Genomic DNA, 8,361 nt, shown 5'->3' with positions numbered 1-8,361 from the left:
TCAATTCTATGCGAAGTTTTTCCAAGTGTGAGTTATGGCTTGACGAAGTTTTTTACCTTGGTCATATCATCTCCGCCAAAGGCATCGCTGTTAATCCCGAGAAGGTCTCTGCGATTGTGAATTGGGAGCCTCCTCAGAATGTCAAGCAGCTCTGCAGTTTTCTTGGGCTTGCAAGCTATTGTCGAAGATTCATTGAGAATTTCTCTAAGATTGCAAAGCCTCTTTCCAACCTCCTCCAGAAGCATGTCAAGTATGTCTGGATGCCTGAATGTGACGTTGCTTTCAACACACTCAAAGAGAAGCTGGTCACAGCTCCTATCTTGACTCCTCCTGATGAATCCAAGTCATTTGAAGTTTTCTGTGATGCTTCCTTGCAAGGTCTCGGTGCTGTGTTAATGCAAGAGAAGAAAGTTGTGGCCTATACCTCTCGTCAGTTGAAGCCCAATGAAAGGAACTACCCCACTCATGATCTTGAGTTGGCGGCAGCTGTCCATGCATTATTAACATGGAGACATCTCTTGTTGGGAAGGAAAGTGGACATCTTCACAGATCATAAGAGCCTCAAGTACATCTTCACTCAACCCAACCTCAACCTCAGACAGACTCGTTGGGTTGAAATGATTCAATAATACAATCCGAGTATTGAATATACTCCAGGCAAGGCCAATGTCATTGTAGATGCTTTGAGCAGGAAGGCTTAATGCAACAGCCTAATTCTCAAGCCCTTCCAACTGGACCTGTGTGAAGCTTTCCGCAAACTGAATCTCCAAGTTGTTCCTCAAGGCTTTCTTTCCAACCTCCAAGTCTCTCCTACTTTGGAAGATCAAATTCCTGAGGCACAACTCCTAGATTCCATGGCGAAGAAGGTGAAAATGGGATTGCCAAGAGCCAACCCAAATACAAGTGCTATCGCATTGATGACAAAGACACTCTATTCTTCGAGGACCAGATTGTGGTTCCTAAAGGTGATCTAAGGAAAGTCATTATGAATGAGGCGCACAATTCCCTTCTATCCATTCATCTTAGAAGTACGAAGATGTACCATGACCTCAAGCAGTCGTATTGGTGGCCTCGAATGAAGCGATAGATTACTCAATTCGTGAATGAATGTGATGTCTACAGAAGGGTGAAAGAAGAACACCAATGGCCAGCTGGTCTCCTCCAACCTATTGCTATTCCAGAATGGAAGTTTGACCATATTGAAATGGACTTCATGACTAGATTTCCCAAGTCCAAGTGCGGAAATGATGCTATCTTCGTTGTCATTGACAAACTTACAAAAGTGGCTCATTTCCTTCTAATTAAAGAATCTATCACAGCAGCTCAGTTGGCAGAGCTATACACCTCCAGGATTGTTTCTTTGCACGGCATTCCACAATTGATATCTTCAGATCATGGAAGCATTTTCACCTCCAAGTTCTGGGATTCCTTCCAGAAGGCCATGGGCACCAACATTCGCTTCAGCACAACTTTTCATCCTCAAACTAGTGGCCAAGTCGAGCGAGTCAATCAAATTCTTGAAGATATGCTCAGGGCTTGTGTCATTTCCTTCGGTATGAAGTGGGAAGATTGTCTTCCATATGTCGAGTTCTCCTACAACAACAGCTTCCAAGCGAGTTCAGGTAAGGCCCCATTCGAGATTCTCTATGGCAGAAAGTGTCGTACTCCTCTCAATTGGTCAGAGACTGGTGAACACCAACTTCTTGGCAAAGACTTAATCACAGAAGCTGAAGAAATGTGTAAAGTCATCCGTGAAAATCTCAAAGCTGCACAATCGCGCCAGAAGAGTTACTATGATAGCAAGCACCGTGACTTGGATTTCGAGATCGGATACCATGTCTACCTCTGCGTCTCTCCAATGAAAGGCACTCGTCACTTCGGTATCAAAGGGAAGCTTGCCCCTAGATACGTGGGTCCTTTCAAGATCATTGAAAAAGAGCCGATCTCGCCAATCAACTTGAGCTTCCGTCCAACTTCGCAAATGTGCACGATGTGTTTCACTGGTCACAGCTTCGCAAGTGCTTCAAGACTCCTCAGCGCACCATCAACTTCGAAGAGATTGATCTCCAAGAAGATCTGTCTTATCATGAGCATCCCGTTGCTATTCTTGACGAAACCGAGCGCAAGACTCGCAAAAAGTCAATCAAATTCCTGAAAGTGAAGTGGTCACACCATTCCGACCGAGAAGCCACCTGGGAACACGAGGATCACCTCTGTTCCGAATATCCAGAGTTCTTTCAGTCCTAGATCTCGGGACGAGATCCTCTCGTAGTGGTGGAGTGTTGTAACACCCCGGATGTAACTTGCCATATTTGTAACTCCGACTCTTGCCATTTTCGATTTTAAGTTATGAGATTCCCTTTGTGGTTGGGTTTTGTCTTCGTTTTGCATTTTGTTCATGTCATCATGTGCATCGCATTTGCGTACGTGTTCGTCTCATGCATCCGAGCATTTTCCCCGTTGTCCGTTTTGCAATCTGACACTACCACATGCACCGGCGCACCCCTCTTGTCTCTTTTCATGAGCAGGTGTTAAACGTTCTCGGAATGGACTGAGATTTTCCAAGTGGCCTTTGTACACCACCGGTAGACCGCCTGTCAAATTTCGTTCCATTTGGAGTCCGTTTGATGCTCCAACGGTTAACTGGGTAACCACAAAGGCCTCTTGTGTGTTGCAGCCCAACACCCCTCCAAAACAGCCCAATAACCCATCTGACCACTTTCTTGTCCTCCATCGTCGGATCACGATCATGTGGGTGAAAACTACACCTCATTTGGACACTCCTACCTCCTCATGTCTATAAATATGTGATCCCCTCCGAAAATCTCTCACTCTAAACCCTAGCCCCGCTCCTCTCTCCGCGCCGGACATGTCCAATCCCGCCGGACAAGTCGCGCCGCCGCCCCTCTGCGAATCCTGAGGCGCCATGTGGTAGCCGCCCGTCCGCCGCGCCGCTGGCCCACCTACCCCGCAGCCGACCCTCCCGAGCGCGACCGGGCCCGAGCGCCCATTGGCTCCGCGCTGCCCGACCCTGGCGTGCTCCGCCGCCAGCCGCCACGGCACCTCGCCGGCACCACACAGCGCCGCCCCTCTCCGCCCAGCCGCGCCACCGCGTCAACCGCCGTCGCCGCGCCGAGCTCCGCCGGATCACGTCGGATCCGAGCTCCGACCCCCGGCCCCATCCTCCTCACCAGATCCGGCGTCCCCGACCCGCCGGCGATCTCCTCGCCAACTCCGGCCTCCTCCACGCCCAACTCCGGCGAGATCCAGTCGTGCATCGGGAAGCGTGCAAACCCTAGGTTGACCCCGATTTCATCTAAGTCTTTCTTCTGCGATATTTTTATGCCCTGTTCATCTTGTCATATCTTGATGCACGTAGATCCAAATCATGCGTATGATATGTCGAATTGTTCATCTTGATGATCTCTTCACGTTAGAAGCATTTCCATGCATGATACTGTACATTATGATGTCATTTTCATTGATGCAAGAGTGCTATAAAATGTTAGGAGCTGGTACTTATCAAATCATGAGGTTTTGTCATTTTTGTTGCATTTGATGTGTGCATCATATGAGTTTGAGGTCTACATGAGTTTTGATCTACACCATGACATCTTTATAGAGGTGCTTGTCTTGTATTTTTTTGATATATGTGGTGACTACCACAAGCATGCAAACTAGGCTTGGGTGATGTTGCTGTTTCCAGGGACTTAGGTTTTTGCTAAGTCCTTTTCCTGCTGTTATTTTGATGCCATGTAAACTTGATGCTACAGTGAGATCCATGTTTATCTTGAGATACTTCATAAGGATGTTTTGAACATGTGGTTATGCTCTATCCATCCATGCCCCTGTTTGCAATTATGCAGTGCCCTAGCATGTCTTGTTCTTGCTCTACTTTTGCTATAAAATGTTCCTGGCAGAATATTAACATGTTAATCAAAATTGCCATGGTTGTTGCTAGTGAACCATGCATCCTATGAACTTTCTCTTGCCATGGTTAGCTTCATGAACATGTCATCTTGCTATTGGTATGCTTATTTTTTCATGCAATGCTTTGTGGTGAGTGGCTTAAGCTCGCAAAGTTGCTATCATAATTTTGTTTATGACATGCTCTGTTTTTCTGCTAAGTCTAAAACTATTAATAAAACTTGTTATGTTTACATGGGTGCCATCATATCTTCTGTGCCTTTTTCGCTCATGATCAGTAAGGGACTTTTGATCTATGATTTTAGTAGAATCATGTCTTTCCTTTGTTTGCTATGATATGTTCCTATAGCATGATGTTTGCTTGCTCTAAACATTGCATCCTGATGTTGTTTTTGACATGTTAGTAATTTCTCTAAGTCTGTGATGCTGATATCTTTTGCACTTTTGCCATGCTTGTTTGAACCTGCTCTTGTGTGATTTAGCCGGAGCTCAGTGTTCATGTTTTGTCAAGCATCTCTTGTACATAACTTCCATATGCTTTGTTGATATGTTGATTGCAGTAGCTTAGTTTCTTGTTGCATTCTAGGTGGCATCGTGATGTTAATCGCAGTTGTGCGTCATTCTTGTTTTGCTTGCCATTTGCAAACCGTGCATCCGTTTCCGGTGATCTTTATATCGATTTCACCCGAATCATCTCATCTTTCCAGCGGAACACTTGGTTTGCCAAGTTGATGCTTTGATCATTATTTCCTTTCCAGAGTATGCATATGCATCACATCATGTCTTGCATATCATGCCATGTTTTGCATCATGTTGCTTGTGCATTGCACCATGATTGATTGTTAGTCCTTTGCTTGTGTTCTTGCTTTGGGTAGAGCCGGGAGACGAGTACGTGAAATAGGAACATGTTGAGTATGCTAACGAGGATCAAGCTTTCGACAACTCTGAGAACTTTGCAGGCAAGATGAGCATACCCTCGAAATCACTTCTATATTTGCTTGCTAGTTGTTCGCTCTATCGCTATGACGCGCTACCTACCACTTGCTTTATCATGCCTCCCATATTGCCATGTCAAGCTTCTAACCCACCTTTCCTAGCAAACCATTGTTTGCCTATGTTACCGCTTTTGCTCAGCCCCTCTTATAGCGTTGCTAGTTGCAGGTGAAGATGAAGCTTGTTCCATATTCGAACATGGATATTGTTGGGATATCATTATTATATCTTATTTACTTTCATGCATCTATATACTTGGTAAAGGGTGGAAGGCTCGGCCTTATGTCTACTGTTTTGTTCCACTCTTGCCGCCCTAGTTTCCGTCATACCGGTGTTATGTTCCTTGATTTTGTGTTCCTTACATGGTTGGGTGTTATGGGAACCCCTTGATAGCTCGCTTTGAATAAAACTCCTCCAGCAAGGCCCAACCTTGGTTTTAACTTTTGCCACCTAAGCCTTTTTCCCTTGGGTTCCGCGGACTCAAGGGTCATCTTTATTTTAAACCCCCGGGCCAGTGCTCCTCTGAGTGTTGGTCCAAACTGGGCGGTGTCCGGCGCCCCCGGGGCAACCAGGGTCTAAGCCAACCCGATGTCTGGCCCATCCGGTGTGCCCTGAGAACGAGATATGTGTGACTCCTATCAGAATTTGTCGGCACATCGGGTGGCTTTGTTGGTCTTGTTTTACCATTGTCAAAATGTCTTGTAACCGGGATTCCGAGACTGATCGGGTCTTCCCGGGAGAAGGAATATCCTTCGTTGACCGTGACAGCTTGTGATGGGCTAAGTTGGGACACCCCCGTAGGGTATAAAATTTCGAGAGCCGTGCCCGCGGTTATGTGGCAGATGGGAATTTGTTAATATCCGGTTGTACAGAACTTGACACTTAACTTAATTAAAATGAATCAACTGCGTGTGTAGCCGTGATGGTCTCTTTTCGGCGGAGTCCGGGAAGAGAACACGGTCTTGTGTTATGCTTGAACGTAAGTAGCTTCAGGATCACTTCTTGATCACTTATAGCTTCTCGACCGTGCGTTGCGTCTCTTCTCACTCTTATTTGCATAAGTTAGCCACCATATATGCTAGTGCTTGCTGCAGCTCCACCTTACTACCCCTTTCCTACCCATAAGCTTAAATAGTCCTGATCTCGCGGGTGTGAGATTGCTGAGTCTTCGTGACTCACGGATACTTCCAAACAATTGCAGGTGCCGAGGATACCAGTGCAGGTGACGATACCGAACTCAAGTGGGAATTTGACGAGGATTTGGGCCGTTCTATGTTTCTTTTCCGGATGATCAGTGGTGGAGCCCAGTTGGGACGATCGGGGATCTAGCATTTGGGGTTGTCTTCCTTTATTTTGGTTCCGTAGTCGGACCTTTGTTTGTACCTTGGATGATGTATGGATTATTTTTGTATTGTGTGAAGTGGCGATTGTAAGCCAAATCTTTATCCCTTTCTTATTCAGTACATGGGATGTGTGAAGATTACCCCTCTTGCGACAAGCCTACCATGCGGCTATGCCTCTAAGTCATGCCCCGACACGTGGGAGATATAGCCGCATTGTGGGTGTTACATGTTCGACCTTTCGGTCTCAGTGTTCCGAGGCCATATATGCATATGCTAGGCTCGTCAAGTTAGCCCGAGTATTCTGCACGTGCAGAACTGGCTTGCACCAGTTGTATGTGAACGTAGAGCTTATCACACCTGATCATCATGTGGTGTCTTGGCACGACGAACTGTAGCAACAATGCATACTCAGGGAGAACACTTGTACCTTGAAATTTAGTGAGGGATCATCTTATAATGTTACCACCGTACTAAGCAAAATAAGATGCATAAAGGATAAACATCACATGCAATCAAAATATGTGACATGATATGGCCATCAGCATCTTGTGCCTTTGATCTCCATCTCCTAAAGCACCGTCATGATCTCCATCGTCACCTGTTTGACACCTTGATCTCCATTGTAGCATCATTGTCGTCTTGCCAACTATTGCGTCTACGACTATCGTTACCGCTTAGTGATAAAGTAAAGCAATTACATGGCGATTGCATTTCATACTATAAAGCGACAACCATAAGGCTCCTGCCAGTTGCCGATAACTTCTACAAAACATGATCATCTCATACAACAATTTATATCTCATCACGTCTTGACCATATCACATCACAACATGCCCTGCAAAAATAAGTTAGACGTCCTCTACTTTGTTGTTGCAAATTTTACGTGGCTGCTACGGATTTCTAGCAAGAACCGTTCTTACCTATGCATCAAAATCACAACGATTTTTCGTCAAGTGTGTTGTTTTAACCTTCAACAAGGACCGGCCATAGTCAAACTCGATTCAACTAAAGTTGGGGAAACAAACACCCGCCATCCACCTATGTGCGAAGCACGCCGGTAGAACCAGTCTCATGAACGCGGTCGTGTAATGTCGGTCCGGGCCGCTTCATCTAACAATACCGCTGAATCAAAGTAAGACGTTGGTGGTAAGCAGTATGGCTATTATCGCCCAAAACTCTTTGTGTTCTACTCGTGCATATAACACCTTGGCATAGACCTGGCTCTGATACCACTGTTGGAGAACATAGTATTTCAAAAAAATTCCTACGATCACGCAAGATCTATTTAGGAGATGCATAGCAACGAGACAGGGAGAGTGTGTCCATGTGCCCTTGTAGACCGAAAGCGGAAGCGTTTAGTAACATGGTTGATGTAGTCAAACGTCTTCACATCCAACCGATCGAAGTACCAAACGTACGGCACCTCCATGTTCAGCACACATTCAGCATGATGACGTCCCTCCAGCTCTTGATCCAGTTGAGGACGAGGGAGAGTTCCGTCAGCACGACGGCGTGGTGACGGTGATGATGAATTTACCGGCGTAGGGCTTCGCCTAAGCACTATGACGATATGACCGAGGTGTTAAACTGTGGAGGGGGCACCGCACACGGCTAAGAGATTGTGTGTTGTGCTTTGGGGTGCCCCCTGCCCACGTATATAAAGGAGGGGGGTGAGGAGGCCAGCCAAGGGGGGCGCGCCATAGGGGAGTCCAACTAGGATTCCCAATCCTAGTTGGAGTCCCCTTCCTTTTCCAAGAGGGGGAGAGAGGGAAGGAGGACAGAGGGAGAAGGAAAGAGGGGGGGCGCCGCCCCCTCCCTAGTCCAATTCGGACTTGCCAATGGAGGAGGCGCGACCACCCCTTGTGGCCCTTCTCTCCTTCCCACTAAAGCCCATTAAGGACCAATACTTCCCTTGGGGGTTCCGGTAACCTCCCGGTACTCCGAAAAATACCCGAATCACTTCGGAACCATTCCGGTGTCCGAATATAACCTTCCAATATATCGATTTTTTCCTCTCGACCATTTCGAGACTCCTTGTCATGTCCGTGATCTCATCCGGGACTCCGAACAAACTTCGGACATCAAATCACATAACTCA

This window comes from Triticum urartu, chromosome 1A (assembly GCF_056163025.1).
Source record: "Triticum urartu cultivar PI428250 chromosome 1A, HENAU_Tu73, whole genome shotgun sequence".
NCBI classification, from domain to species: Eukaryota; Viridiplantae; Streptophyta; class Magnoliopsida; order Poales; family Poaceae; genus Triticum; species Triticum urartu.
Note: the sequence above shows the minus strand (reverse complement) of the source record.